The sequence below is a fragment of the Pristiophorus japonicus genome, chromosome 8 (assembly GCF_044704955.1).
Source record: "Pristiophorus japonicus isolate sPriJap1 chromosome 8, sPriJap1.hap1, whole genome shotgun sequence".
Taxonomy (NCBI): domain Eukaryota; kingdom Metazoa; phylum Chordata; class Chondrichthyes; family Pristiophoridae; genus Pristiophorus; species Pristiophorus japonicus.
Genome location: NC_091984.1, coordinates 171293321 through 171309362, shown reverse-complemented (window position 1 = coordinate 171309362; position 16042 = coordinate 171293321). Strand labels below are relative to the sequence as shown.

At 45.8% G+C, this 16042-nt stretch overlaps 2 protein-coding genes across 2 annotated transcripts in view; one reads left to right on the top strand and one right to left on the bottom strand.

Annotated features, from left to right (window-relative positions):
- Positions 1–16042, bottom strand: part of rsph14 (radial spoke head 14 homolog) — a 1169762-nt gene that overhangs the window by 958061 nt on the left and 195659 nt on the right. The window lies entirely within an intron of this gene.
- Positions 1–16042, top strand: part of gnaz (guanine nucleotide binding protein (G protein), alpha z polypeptide) — a 344621-nt gene that overhangs the window by 327021 nt on the left and 1558 nt on the right. The window lies entirely within an intron of this gene.

Below are 16042 nucleotides of genomic sequence, written 5' to 3'. Positions count from 1 at the left end.
TCCTTAATGGCCGACCCAGCCGGGGGGAGTCGGGGGCAGGGGGTGAAACATCATCCCAGCATCTACCCTGTCAAGCCCCTTAAGAATTTTATATGTTTCAACGAGGTCACCTCGCATTCTTCTAAATTCTAGGGAATACAGGCCGAGTCTATTCAATCTCTCCTCATAGGATAATCACCTCATCCCAACAATCAGTCTCGTGAACCTTCGTTGCACTCCATCTAAGGCAAGTATATCCTTCCTTAGGTAATGAGACCAAGGGGGCGAAATTCCGCTATTCTGGGCCTCCCAGTTAGCGCCTCTGGGGAGCACCAATGATGCGCGAATGTATTTTCGACCGGGGGAGTTACCGGCTCCCGTGAAATTGCATGGGAGTTAGCGGACCCAGTAGCGGTGTGCCCCCACTGGTACCGCTCCGGGCCACTGCACCTCCGCTGATTACATCGGCGTGTGCAGCAACCCCTTTTCACCCCATGGTGGCCCATTTCCGCTCCGTGGCAGAAATTGGGCAGTGGCTGTCGCAGGCATTGTCAGCGCCAGCCTCATGGGTCATGAACTGGGCCGCACTCCGCTCGTGGGGCAAAGGTTAAACGGGAGGTGCGCTGTGCCACGTGGCGCCTTTTTCTTTCTCTGACTCATCAGTCAGACCATAGTCCACCGATATCACGGGGCCCGGGCCGTGATCGTGCAGTCCAGCACTCCATTTCAGTGCTGGGCTGTGGCCACGGCACCACGCATCCCCGGTGGCCCAGTGGAGGCCCATCAAAAGGCCTGTACAGCTCGCAGTGTCCCTCTCCTTTAACGGAAGGGGAGGGTTGTTGAAATACGTCAGCGCGCCGCATAGCACTCTGCGATGCGCCCGCGTAGCGCCTCAGATCCCGCCCCCAGAGGAAATGGAGCGCGTGACATTGCACTCCACTTCCTGTGAGGGGCGGTAACTCCAATTTCGCTTCCACGGCGGGACTTCTGTGCCGGACGCAGAATGTCCGGCCTCGGAAAGTTTACTGCTCCCAACTAGGCGATACGCAATTTCGGCCCCCAAAACTGTACACAGATGTGGAAATGCAGTGAATGTAGCGTACAAGACCCTATATAATTGTAGTGAAACTTCTTGACCGTGTAATTCGGCACCTTAGCGCCAGTAGTTATGGCTATTTTTAAAAATAAAAAATGGCAGCCGCCTCGCTTCCGCCCATTTCCGGTACAGCCCGCGCTGTTTACCATCTTGGCGATGGCAATAGCGCAGGCGGTACGTGCCTGTGCGGCAGTATGCCGAGTAGGAAGATTGTGTCATCGGTCAGAGTGTAACACTGATTTGATACACGACCTGCCATTTTCGATGTCGCTGCTCCATTCAATGCTCTCTCCTAAACATGCACAGCTGAACGTTTTTTCTGACCCTTGTTCTTTCTTAGCACCACCCAAAGCGATTCTACATCTTGATTTTCCGAGCCAACATACTTTCTCTCTACTGTCCTTATCCCATCCTTTAAAATCAGGGCTACCGCCCACCTTTTTCATTTTCCCTCTCTTCTAAAAGTCAAGTATCCTGGAATGTTTAGTTCCCAACCTTGGTCACTCTGCAACCACATCTCTGTAATGGCTATTATATTAAATCCATTTATTTTTATCTGTGCTATTAATTTATCTATTTTGTTGCGAATGCTTCATGCATTCAGTTATAGTGCCTTCAGTTTTAACTTTTTTCTATTATTCCCTGATGTGGCCTTAGTCACTGATGCCCTATTACCATTGTTAAACTCTCTGTCCCTTCCTGATCCACTCTGCTTATTTTTACCCAAATCAATACTCTGCTCTACACCTTGGCATTTCTCTTGCTACTTTTGAATTTATCCTTTCCTGAATCCTCCCACCCTCCTTCATTAGTTTAAAGCCCTGTCTACCTACACTAGTTATTTAATTCGTCAGAACACTGGTCCCAGTCTGATTTAAATGGAGCCTGTTCCAACAGCTCCCCCTTTCCCCAGTACTGGTGCCAGTGCCCCATGAAGCAAAATCCCTGCCATCCACACCATTCTTTGAGCCACACATTTAACCTTCTAATCTGTTTCTCCCTATGACAATTTGCGCGTGGCTCTGGATTATTACCTGAGATTCTGCGTTTTAATTTGGACCCTAGCTTCTCGACTTGTCGCAGATGCCCTTGTCCATGACAGTACTGGTAGCAGTGACCACCGCATAATCCTTGTGGAGACGAAGTAATGTCTCCACACTGAGAGCACCGTCCATCGTGTTGTGTGGCACGACCAACATGCTAAATGGGATAGATTCAGAACAGATCTAGCAGCTCAAAAACTAGGCATCCATGATGCGCTGTGGGCCATCAGCAGCAGCAGAATTGTATTCCAGCATGATCTGTAATCTCATGTCCCAGCATATTCTTCATCCAACATTACCATCAAGCCAGGGGACCAACCCTTGTTCAATGAGGAGTTGGGAAGACCATTCCAGAAGGTACAACAGGACTACATGTATGCTAAACAGCAGAAACAGCATTCTATAGACAAAGCTAAGCGATCCCACAACCAATAGATTAGATCAAAGCTCTGCAGTCCTGTCACATCCAGTCGTGACTGGTGGTGGACAATTAAAAAAACTAACGGGAGGAGGAATCTTCATGAACCTCCCCATCCTCAATGATGGCAGAGCCCAACACGTGAGTGCAAAAGACAAGGCTGAAGCGTTTGCAACCATCTTTAGCCAGAAATGCCAAGTGGATGATTCATAATGGCCTCCCTGAGGATCGCACCACCATAGAAGCCAGTCTTCAGCCAATTCGATTTACTCCACGTGATATCGAGAAACGGCTGAACGCACTGGATACAGAAAAAATTATGGGCCCTGACAACATCCCGGCTGTCGTGTTGAAGACTTGTGCTCCAGAACTAGCCATGCCTCCAGCCAAGCTGTTCCAGTACAGCTACACAATTGGCATCTACCCAACAAAGTGGAAAAATTGCCCAGGTATGTCCTGTCCACAAAAAGCAGGACAAATCCAATCCAGCCATTACCGTCCCAGCAGAATATTCTCAATCGTCAGCAAAGTGATGGAAGGTGTCGTCGACAGTGTGATCAAGCGGCACTTACTCATCAATAACCTGCTTACCAATGCTCAGTTTGGTTTCCGCCAGAATCACTCGGTTCCAGCCCTCATTACAGCCCAAACGTGGACAAAAGAGCTGAATTCCAGAGAGGAGGAGAGAGTTACTGCCCTTGACAGCAAGGCAGTATTTGACCGAGTGTAGCATCAAGGAGCGCTGGTAAAATTGAAGTCAACAGGAATCAGGAGGAAAACTCTCCAGTGGCTGGAGTCATACCTAGCACAAAGAAAGATGGTTGTGGTTGTTGGAGGCCAATCATCTCAGCCCCAGGACATCACTGCAGGGGTTCCTCAGGGTAGTGTCCTAGGCCCAATCATCTTCAGCTGCTTCATCAATGACCTTCCCTCCATCATAAGTGGGGATGTTCGCTGAAGACTGCTCAATTCCATTCACAACTCCTCATAATGAAGCAGTCCATGCCCGCATGCAGCAAGACTTGGACAACATTCAAGATTGAGCTGATAAGTGACAAGTAACATTCGCACCACACAAGTGCCAAGCAATGGCCATCTCCAACAAGAGGGAGTCTAACCACCGCCCCTTGACATTCAACAGCATTACCACTGTTGAATTCTCCACCATCAACATCCTAGGGGGTCACCATTGACCAGAAACTTAACTGGACCAGCCACATAGATATTGTGGCTACAAGAGCAGGTCAGAGGCTGGGTATTCTGTGGCGAATGACTTACCTCCTGACTCGCAAAGCCTTTCCACCATCTACAAAGCACAAGTCAGTAGTGTGTTGGAATACTCTCCACTTGCCTGGATGAGTGCAGCTCCAACAACACTCAAGAAGCTCAATACCATCCAGGAAAAAGCAGCCCGCTTGATTGGCACCCCATCCATCTTAAACATTCACTCTCTCCACCACTGGTGTATCGTGTCTGCAGTGTGTACCACCTACAAGATGCACTGCAGAAACTCGCCAAGGCTTCTTTTACTGTACCTCTCAAACCCATGACTTCTATCAACTAGAAGGACAAGGGCAGTCAGCGCATGGGAACACCACCATCTCCAAGTTCTCCTCCAAAGCACACACAATCATGATTTGGAAATATATCACTATTCTTTCATCGTCGCTGGGTCACAATCCTGGAACTCTCTCTCTAGCAGCACTGTGAGAGTACCTTCAGCACACTTACTGCAGTGGTTCAAGAAGGCGGCTCACCACCACTTTCTCAAGGGCAATTAGGGATGGGCAATAAATGCTGGGCTTGCATCTCATGACAGAATTAAAAAAATTTGAACTTGGGTTAAAAGTTAGGAAGTTACGAAGGAAGTCAGACTTAACTTCTTTTATTAAACAATAGGTAATAAATGTTATGAACCAAGTTAATAGGGTGAATCACTGAAGCAAACATCATTAATGGGTTCAAGAGACAGCTGAATATGATTATTGAGAGGAAAGGGATTAAGGGATATGGTGAAAAAGTGGTAGGAGGGGATTATGACAGTCAAAATGGGACTGGCTTATTGGGTTTAATCGCCTTTTCCTGTTCCATAAATTCTCCACATTTCATCAGCACAATCGCTAATGAAAATGTTTTTTGCTATTAAGTCATGCTGCCATCCAAATTCTTCAACATACAGGTATAAAATATTTAATTATTTTATCTGTGTTATATGAAAATGAATTCCAAAAGGCACCCACACAATAAGCTGCTCAAGTCAGCAGGTGTCAATTCAGAAATCTGTTCCATCTATTCATGTCAACTGTAGTCAGAAGTCACTAATCTTATACATCCCTCCTTAGCATACTAACTGGATACTGTAACCTTGCATGTGCCCCCACACATACTTCTCCAATATATCAATAGGCAGAACTGATGAACAATCTGATGCTGGCCAAATAGAGGAAAAATCTAGATTCACAGAATCATGGAATGATACCGCACAGAAGATGCCAATTGGGCCCATGGTGCCTGTGCCGGCTCTTTGGTAGACCTCTTTCCCCATAGTCTTGTAATTTCTTTCCCCTGAAGCTGGTTTATTTTGTGGAATACATGAGTATAAACAAAAGCAGAAATCTGAGACTTTTTTAAACTTCTATGCTTCCCGTCACAGCAAAAAAACAACAAAAGCAGGCTAAACTGTCCCAAATAGTTGGCAGAATATTCACTTTTTGTTTTATTTCTCTTCAGATCAACTTTTATGTCAGGAAACCAACCTGCTATATTTTAATTCCCAACTTTTCACAGACTTTAAGATTTGACTGACTCTGAAAATGGATTTTGTTTTTCTCCGTTTTGTTACTTTTGACCCCAGCAAGTGAAATCTCACCATATCAACCTGACACTACTGCCTGAGGATCTCAAATGAATCAAGCCCTCTCACTCAAAGTGGTGTGAATAATCACTGCAATGTACAAACTAACTTTCATTGTCTGAAACATATTGGCTCAGACACCCCATCTGAAATTCCAATCTTTATCTCTCATCCCTGTGAAGTTAACCCCTTGAGAACCAAGCTGAACTCAACAATAGCAGTTTTAATGTATATTACACCATGGCAACATCATCTGACAGTCCCGAAATGTGACAGTCATGGTCGTTTAATTGCAAATTGGGTGTCAATTCAACAAATGAAACTACATTTTTTGTAACTAGCTCTTCTCTGAAAATACCTACTAAACTTTAAAGTTTGGAATTTTTTCACACTTTGCAGGCTAGTTAAATTGTACTTGTTTTTAATTTGTTCTTCTTCCATAACAAGATGATAGGGAAATGAAGAAACAAATTACTGATATTTTCTTCTCTTTATCACCAATTTTCTCTCCTCTCTTCTTTCTCTGCTGAAGGCATTGACTATTTGCGAAGGCATGGTTCCACAGGTCTCAGGTGTCCGCTTGTATCTTGAAATGGTCATTCTTTGTATGTTAGCCTACACAGAGTCAGAAGACTATTCCACTGTATGTGGCCTGTTCTTGTCCAACTGCCATACTTGAATTGCCAACAAGGGATCACGGGATAGCAATCTCGTGCAGCAGCAGGAACCTTGACCATAATAGTAATTTTCCAAGTGATTTTTATTAAATAGCTTTTATGACATACAAGCACTATAGGAACAGATGCATAACATATTAGTTTTGATAAATTGTCTTTATTGATTGGGGTGATACACTCCTATTATGGTCAATTTACTTTCAAAATTCTGAATGTTTTGGGGGTTGAACATTGCTCTCATGAAGGTGACTAGTTTTCCCATGTGCTCTGATGACAGTTGCAGCTCCCATACTGCTACTGTAACCCTACCCACCTAACTGAGCATACACCAGGCATCAAACCCTGGATCGTCCCACTTTACATTACCTCAGTTACTCAATTGTAAGAATATAAGTCTGTTTTTTTCCTTTTTAAATACTGCTGGATAGGTTGACGAATTGTATATCTGATCGCTACAATTAACATTTTTCACAAACTCATTAGTCTATAGTCAATATTATTTTATCCATTAATAAATAATCTCAAACAATATTTATCCGTAATAAGATTTCTAAGGAAAGCAATGGAACATGTTGCTATGATAAGCATAGAATCGTGAGTGTCTATGCACAAAACGCTGGAAAGATAATCATTTCCAAAGGTTTTTTGGAGGTTTTTCTATATCATGTGGCTTTACTTGGCTGGCTTTGCACTAATTCCAAACAGTGCTATACCAGAAGATTACCATTTCATAGTAATTTAGCTTGCAATTTCCCAACCTTTATTAAGCAATGCAGGTCAAAGTGTTGCCAGACTTACCCTGACATCACCACTTTACCCCAGGTCCAATGGCTCATCCTCAAACTACAAGCTTCTCTCAAGAGCCTTTAGCCCACATCCTCAGATTGCATCTGAGCATCATTATTTTTCACATTTCCTATTTTAAAGAATTTATAACCATTGAATAATTTAGCAATTAGAGAGCTGAATAAATTATAGATCAAACAATTCTTCAGAATTCTTAGATCAACAAAGTAGGTTGCTCAGTGTGCTGGGGTAAGAATTGTGGCAATTCTTTCAGAATTGAAGTGATAATGCATCTGTTGCACAGAAATTGTAATGAGTGATTTATACGCAAGCGCTCTTGTCCCATGACCAGCTCAGTGTTGAACCCACACGTTTCGACCTCCCAATTACTACCATCGCCTTAAGATTCAACAAATTACATTTTGTTTCACCAAAATAGATTCCTTGGTTGATAAATACTCAGACAAGCAAACCTCATAGGATATGAGAGCATTGGAATTTGTCCTAAAACAGCGAATATATGTACCTGCATTAAGCAATCACTATTTTGAATAAACCAATTTGCTTGTGTGAGACAAACAGCTTTTGAATCGAAATAACATTGGCGTGGAAATTCCAATGTCCCAGGCCCGTTCGAAGTTTCTATGGACCCGGGAAGGCATCGGAAAAGCCGGTTTTCAGCGCGCAATGCTCATGCGCTGAAAATTGGCTTTTCCGATCATAGCCAGATCGGGAGCGAAGATGACAGATCGGGAGCGAGGAAATTTGTACGGGCAAGATTGGGCTATTTACCCATATCTTGCCCAGCAAATGTCCTCAAAAATCTAGCACCTGAAAAAGCAGGCGCATAGCCTACCACAGCTGCAAGTGTTTTAAAACACACAAAAACAATTGTAAAATAAAATTATAAACACATAGTTTATTTTTAACCATAATTTTAAAAACGTTTTTAAAAATCGGGAAAATATTTTATTTTTATGAGACATAATAACTTTAATTTTAATTAATTTTAAATATGTATGGTCTGTTTTTTATTTTTTATTATTTTGTGTGATTGCTTTTGTTCCCATTAATAGCACTGAGAACACATAGATACGCGAATCTCAGTGCTATTAATGGGAACCTGTGGAATACTTACCTGATTGGTTGAGCAGTCACACGTGACCACATCTTCTGCGTCGGGACCCTCTGGGCGGGAGCGCGTTTCGCAGCACGGGAGGAGACGGTCTCCCCATCGGAAATCAGGGCATCTCTTTGACCACCAGGTAAATTCGTAAAAAATCTCCAGCGAGGAGGCAATTGCCCGTGGGAAGACCCCCAGAGGAAATTCTGCCCCATTATGCCCTTTAAATTCAAGCCAGTGATCAAGAAAATGAGCGAGAGCCATTTCTTCATCCAGATATGTTGTAATTTGTATAACCTACCATATTTTAACTTGTGGCTGTGCCCAAATGAGTGGGGAACACATCTTATATTATTTAAAGTATATTTGTAATGAAGTTGATCAGCAGTAAAGGTTTGATCGTTTTGTAACTACTTCACACTGAGGGCACCCTCCATCGTGTTGTGTGGCACTATCACCGTGCTAAATGGAATAGATTCAGAACAGATCGAGGAGCTCAAAACTGGGCATCCATGATGCGCTATAGCTTTCCACCACATTATGTAACCTCATGGCCCGGCATATCTCTCACTCTACCATTACCATCAAGCCAGGGGACCAATGCTGGTTCAATGAGGAGTGTAGAAAAGCACGCCAGGAGCAGCACCAGGCGTACCTAAAAATGAGGTGCCAACCTGGGGAAGCTGTAACACAGGAATACATGCATGTTAAAAGTAGAAGCAGCATGCTGTAGACAGGGCTAAGCAATCCCACAATCAACAGATCAGATCAAAGCTCTGCAGTCCTGCCACATCCAGTCGTGAATGGTGGTGGACCATTAAACAATTAACGAGTGGAGGAGGCTCCATGAACATCTCCGTCCTCAATACTGGCGCAGCCCAGCACCTGAGTGCAGAAGACAAGGCTGAAGCATTTGCAACTATCTTCAGCCAGAAGTGCCAAGTGGATGATCCACATTGGCCTCCTCCTGAGGTCCCCACCATCACAGAAGCCAGTCTTCAGCCAATTCGATTCACTCCACGTGATATCAAGAAATGGCTGAGCGTACTGGATACAGCAAAGGCAATGGGCCCCGACTACATCCTGGCTGCTGTGCTGAAGACTTGTGCGCCAGAACTACCAAAATTGCTCCAGTACAGCTACAACACTAGCATCTATCGGACGATGTGGAAAACTGCCCAGGTATGTCCTATCCAAAAAGCAGGACAATTCTAATCCGGCCAATTACCGCCCTATCAGTCTACTCTCAATCATCAGCAAAGTGATGGAAGGTGTCGTCGACAGTGCTATTAAGCGGCACTTGCTCACCAATAACCTGCTCACCGATACCCAATTTGGGTTCCGCCAGGACCACTCGGCTCAAGACCTCATTACAGCCTTAGTCCAAACATGGACAAAAGAGCTGAATTCCAGAGATAAATGAGAGTGACTGCCTTTGACATCAAGGCAGCATTTGACCGAGTGTGACATCAAGGAGCCCTAGTAAAACTGAAGTCAAAGGGAATCAGGGCGAAAACTCTTCACTGGCTGGAATCATACCGAACACAAAGGAAGATAGTTGTGGTATTTGGAAGTCAATCATCACAGCCCCAGGACATCGCTGCAGGAGTTCCTCAGGGCAGTGTCCTAGGCCCAACTATCTTCAGCTGCTTCATCAATGACCTTCCCTCCATCATAAGGTAAGAAGTAGGGATGTTCGCTGATGATTGCACAGTGTTCAATTCCATTAGCAACTCCTCAGATAATGAAGCAGTCCATGCCCGCATGCAGCAAGACCTTAACGACATTCAGGCTTGGGCTGATAAGTGGCAAATAACATTAGCATCACACAAGTGCCAGGCAATGACAATCTCCAACAAACGAGAATCTAACCACCGCCCTTTGATATTCAACAGCATTACCATCGCCAAATTCCCCACCATCAACATCCTGGGGGTCACCATTGACGAGAAACTTAACTGGACCAGCCACATAAACAATATGGCAACAAAAGCAGGTCAGAGGCTGGGTATTCTGCAGCTGGTGTCTCACCTCCTGACTCCCAAAGCCTTTCCACCATCTGCAAGGCACAAGTCAGGAGTGTGATGAAATACTCTCCACTTGCCTGGATGAATGCAGCTCCAACAACACTCAAAAAGCTCGACACCATCCAGGACAAAATAGCCCACTTGATCGGCACCCCATTCACCACCTTAAATATTCACTCCCTTCACCACTGGTGCACTGTGGCTGCAGTGTGTACCATCTACAAGATGCACTGCAGCAACTCGCCAAGGCTTCTACAGCAGCACCTCCCAAACCCATGACCTCTATCACCTAGAAGGACATGGGCAGCAGGCGCATGGGAACACCACCACCTGAAAGTTCCCCTCCAAATCACACACCATCCTGACTTGGAAGTATATCGCCGTTCCTTCATTGTTGCTGGTCAAAATCCTGGAACTCCTTCTCTAACAGAACTGTGGGGGTACCTTCACCACACGGACTGCAGCGGTTCAAGAAGGCAGCTCACCACCATCTTCTAAAGGGTAATTCGGGATGAGCAACAAATGCTGGCTTTGCCAGCGCGCCCACATCCCAAGAACTAATTTTAAAAAAACATGCGAGAGAGCATGTACTGTGGTTTTCAGACAATAAACTGGAGATCTTGGTCTAACACGTGGAGAGGAGAAACATTTTGTATCCGCAGGAGGCCCTGCAGACAGATATTGAGGAGGCAGTGGGAAGAAATAGCGGCAGAGGTCAATGCCATGAGTGTTGCTCCAAGAACAGGAATGCAGTGCAGGAAGAAGTTTAACGATGTGACACGTTTTGTTAAGGTGAGCAATATCATCTTCAAATGACATATCCTACCAACTGCACCACTAGCCTCATCCACTGCTTAATTCACTACACTCCCATCACCCACCTACCAACAAACTCTATCAATTAGTACTGGACCCTTCATTTAATATGCTTTACCTCACCCTCAGACTCTTAGCATTGTTGCAAGCCTCACAGCCACAACTCACAGCTCACAACCATGACAGATACATCACCCAAACATATTGCACGACACGCAATGACATACTTCCCTCTTTCTTGCAAGAGAAAGTGGCGCATAACAGGAGGCAGCAGGAAAGAACTGGAGGATGACAAGCGGGTCTGCATGTTTTAACCCTCATGGAGGAGACAGTGCTTGTCGTCATGGGATGATGGGGCATCGCTGAGGCCGTGGCCACTGGCAGGGCTGGAGGGATCAATGATGAGGGTATCTGCATACCTAATCCACCTTCTCTCATCCCACTTCTCCCTCATCCTTTAATCTCTTCTGACATAAGCTTCAGATGGTGTAAGCATGCACTTCTTCTTTTTCCGCTCCCCTCACCACAGTCCAACCATTGTCTCTTTTTCATTTCAGATACCCAAGAACTGGAACCTTCCCAGTGAGAGAAGGAAGAAGACAGTGAAGAAGAGACTCCATCACTCGATCTTACACTCACAGCCACCAGCTCAGAGACAGGCACTGCAAGTATTTTAGAGGCTAGGATAGAGGAGGGATCTGCACATGGTGAGATACCGGGCATAAGTGTGCAGGGGTCAGGGCGGGGGAAAGGATAGTGCCAATGACAGCTCACCAGAGGGCGAGGTCGCACACTAGTTCTGCTGCAGAGTCACATGAGAACTTTGATGGGGCAGACTACAGAAGAAGGCTGATAGGTGTACATAATCAAATACCTGGTACATTAGAAATCCTGCCAGAAAGCCTGCACTCAATGTCAAGGAGCATGGAGGAATCCTGCACCAATGTGGCACAGGGCTTTGCACAGAGCTTGGTGCCCGTCCTCTCCAACATGGAACAGGTGGTCACCTCCATCAGCCTGCCTGTGGAACCCACCATGATACAGTGTCAGTTGGCCGATGTCACAACTTCCATTGCAGCACAAATAGCTTCCAAAGTACCACAAGCAGCTGCCATCAAAGGTCTAAGTTCTGCAATGGAAGCTCAGACTGCTGCCTTGCAAGCTCAGACTGCTGCCATCATGGTTCTGGATACTACTGTTCAAAGAGCCTTCGGTTACAGCAGTCCATCAATCTGTTTGCCAACAGATCAGTAGGATTGCTGAGGCACCACTGCGGGAGAATGGCAGTGGTCCCATGGAGCATGAACCTGCTTTCCTCTCTCTGGACGACATCATTCCTGCTCCCACCCCTGCCACTCCACCAGTGCTCTTGCTGTTGCCCGTCAGCCAGCCAATTCAGACTGCTGCATCCCAGGTTGAGATATTGCAGTCTGAAGCCCAGAGCTGCTCAAGGTCGCACCCTAAGGTCATCTGCAGTCTCCTCAATTGCAGGTCAGCAGCCTACCACCACCCATGCTGCAGCACTGGAGAAGCACCTTGTAGGAGCACTAGGATAGGCGAAAGCACACTGAAGACAGGTACTATAGGATGATTAGTTTATAAAATTGGATTAGAATGTGCATTTTCTAGAAGGTGGTTTTTATTTTTGTGTTTTCGGAAAGAAGATGATGTGATGGTCAATGATAGAGGAAAGGGAAGGACTTTTGGTGAATGCGGAGGTGTGGTTGAGGTTATTGCTATCGCTCATTAATTATTTGATCACGTAGAGCCTGGGCAGAAAGGGGCTGACAACATTGCAGCCTACCTTACTTTTTGTCTTCCTCCACTTCCTGTTGCACTTGTTCCTCCTCCTCCTCTTGCTCCTGCTCCTCAGCTTCTCACTGATAGGTGGGGACAAGGGGTGTTCCTTCATAATGGCCAGGTTTTACGGTATGCAGCATACAACCACAAATCTTGATAGCTGCCCAGCTGAGCACTGCTAGGTTTCTCCAGAGTGGAAGCATTGCTTGAGGATGCTGCTGGTGTGCTCTATAATGTTCCTTGTGGCTGAATGACTCTCATTGTAGGCCTGTTCTGCACATGTGCACGGGTTTTGCAACGGAGTTATGAGCCATATCATGATTGGATAACCCTTGTTGCCCAGTAGCCAGCCTTTATCTTGTCGTGGTGGGGCAAAGAAGACTGCCGCAGAATGAAGGAATCATGACTGCTGCCAGGGTAACCTGCATGATGCACTGCCTGTGGTCGTACAGTAGCTTCACATTGAGAGAGTGGAATCCCTTTTGGTTCATTAAAATGGCGAAGTTCACATGAAGCGCATGCAAAGCAATGTGCACGCAGTCAATGGCACCCTGCACCAAAGGAATGCCTGCAATCCAAACAAACCATCATGCTTGCTCCACCTGCTTGTCTCTGGCAATAGGGAATGAAATTAAATTGTTTCTCTGTATAAAGAGAGCCTTAGGCAGCAGTGCACTGTAAATTGCAAGATGTTCTTTATATCTCCAGCAGTAGCCTGGAAGAAATCAGACGCATAATTTAGCATGCAGTAAGTCAAAACACTCCTGCTTTTTTCACAACTTCATTTATAAATTGATTTCCCATGGTTCTATGCCTATTTTAAAGAACTCAAAGATAGCTATTAAATAATTAAGCAGCCAAAGTTGAAGTAACCATAAAGCAATTTTTCTAACATATTCATCCATATATCTTTAAGAAACATAGCACTCAAAATTCCCAGGACTATTAGGAGTACAGCAACACTTCAATTGGGGCAGGAGAATCGGAATTTGCCGTTCTCGTTGAAGTGCTGCAGTGCTTGAAATGTTGGTGCTCCCACAATGATGTTAGGTAGGGATTTCCAGGATATTTAACCAGCAACGATGAAGATATGGCCAAGTTAAGATGGTGTGTGAATTGGAGGGGAATTTAGAGTTGATAGTATTTCCACAACATTGCTGCTCTTGTCTTTTTCAATGTTTCAAACCTTCCCCTGGTCTCTTGTCTTGAAGAGGTACGGTCAACAGCTGGTTGACAGATGAAGTGCTCACTAAGTCTAAGCAGCATGGACTCAAAGACTGGTGATGCTGAGCCCAAGTAATGTGCGCAACCACAAAGGAGCTGAGTCCTCTTCCTTTGTTGAGATGGTAAACAAGATGAGAGCATCTGCCACAAGACAAGACAGTGGAGGAACCGAGAAAGGGGAGAGACCCCCAGAAATACCTCACATTCCCCTTACCTGACCCAGCAAGGCCCAGAGCCTCAGCCATAGAAAGCACTCCAGGCTCGGCCTCACCTGAAGCAGACCAGGGATGTGGTGTTGTACAACCATGACACCAAGCTCCTGAACATGCCAAGTTGATGCCCCAGTCTGTGCTCAAACTGCTGGTCTCGCTTTGTGAGCTCTTACCAAAAAGTAATGAAGTCTCAAAAATTAGATTAAAAGACCAGAGTTTAGATTAAGTCTGGAAACTACAAGGTACTTTTGCAGAGATTAATAAAGATTTCTGCAGTACAGTTCTGTGTTTAATTTAATTTACCAAACATATCCATTCAGGAACAAAGAAATGTTGTACTATTTTATTACAAATATTATTGTTGCATAGCCCAAGATCAGTTAAGGAATATGGGGGGTGAAATTGTCCTTTTTTATAGCTCCATTTGTGCCTCTGGGGGGGGGCGGGTGGGGAATGCTAATGGGGCACAATGAGGTTATCACCCGGTGAAGGGGTCGATAGCGCCTCCGGGGAAATTGCCCCAGAGGTTTGGGGGGGCGGTGTGACATTAGTGCCGTACCCCGCGATTTGCACCCAGGCTGGCGCATGCACAGCGATTACATCATCGCCGTGCGTGCTGATCCTTTGCGTCCCGCAGGGGGAATTGCCATTTGCGCCGAGGGCCGCCATATTTTTATGTTGGCCGACTCTTCTGTCGGGCCGATAATGGTGGCCCTCGCCTTGACAGGGCCGCCATCCTGCAGCGTGGCACTCCATTTTGAGTGCCGGGCTGTTGGCCCATTCAAGGGCATCCCTGGTGGCCCAGTGGCAGCCGTCAAAGGGACTACAGAGCCCGCAGCGGTCCACCCCTTTCATTGAGGGGGGAAGGGCGTTCTGCAGTGTCAGCGATCCATGTAGCGCTGATGATGTTGGCGGGGCATTGGGCTCCAGTGCGCGGCGCTGCACTCAGCGCAGCCTTGCGCCCTGGGAGCATCCCTCCACAGACGCAGAGCGCCTCCAATATTGCTCTACCTCCGTTGAGGGACGGAAGGGACGAATTCTGCGCTGGGGGCGGAACTTCCAGGCCGGGCAATAAATGTCCGCCTCCAAACGGGACGCGGGGCAATTTCGCCCCCATGATTTCTTTTATATACAAGATGGTGATAATTAGGAGACAGACTTCAGAACTTGCTCCACAAAGACACGTAGTGGCCAGAGTCTGAATCTGCATAACTACAGTTTGCACAGCAAAATTGTATGGGAAATGCTGATGTAGGAATTTAGAGTGGTAAATGTTGACAGGAAAGTGTAACCAAAAACTATAACAACAGGAAGTAAGGTTTGTAGACAGGAAGTGTGCACACTACAGATGATTTTCAATGATAACAGGTTACTATTACTACTCATAAATGACAGCATCCATGCAGATGGGACCAGAATGTGGCAACACACAACTGTTGTGGCATTTCTTTAAAGGATAGCGAAATCTGAAAATGAAACCAACCAAACTGGGAAAAAATCAGAATATTTTGTGAATTAAATTATAAGTAATTAATAATTGAGAACGAATTTACACCGGAACTCTGGCAGGCATTTGGACTCGGAAACAGGGCGGGTCCCAACTAATGTTAGAATTTCCTGCTCAGTCTTAAAAAAAAAAGTGGAGCCTCCACATGACCCTTACAAGGCCACAGACATGGCGAGGGCGGGATATGGGGCAGGAACTCCCTTACTCTGGGAGTTACCCACCCACATGGCACTCAGGTGCTGGGGTTTCTGGCAGCGCAAGGTTGATGGACATCTGAGATGCACCCATAGTGGCACGGGTGCCAACTGGCCCCATGCAAGTGAGGTGCCCTTCCACAGATCCGGCATACTCTGGCGGGGTCAGCGCTGATAAGCACCAGTGGACACAATCCCGGAATAACAACCAAGGTCACCACCACAGATCTTTGTGTTCAATAATTCATTATCAGGGCAAGTAATTTGGCATGGCGTGACATCCTGC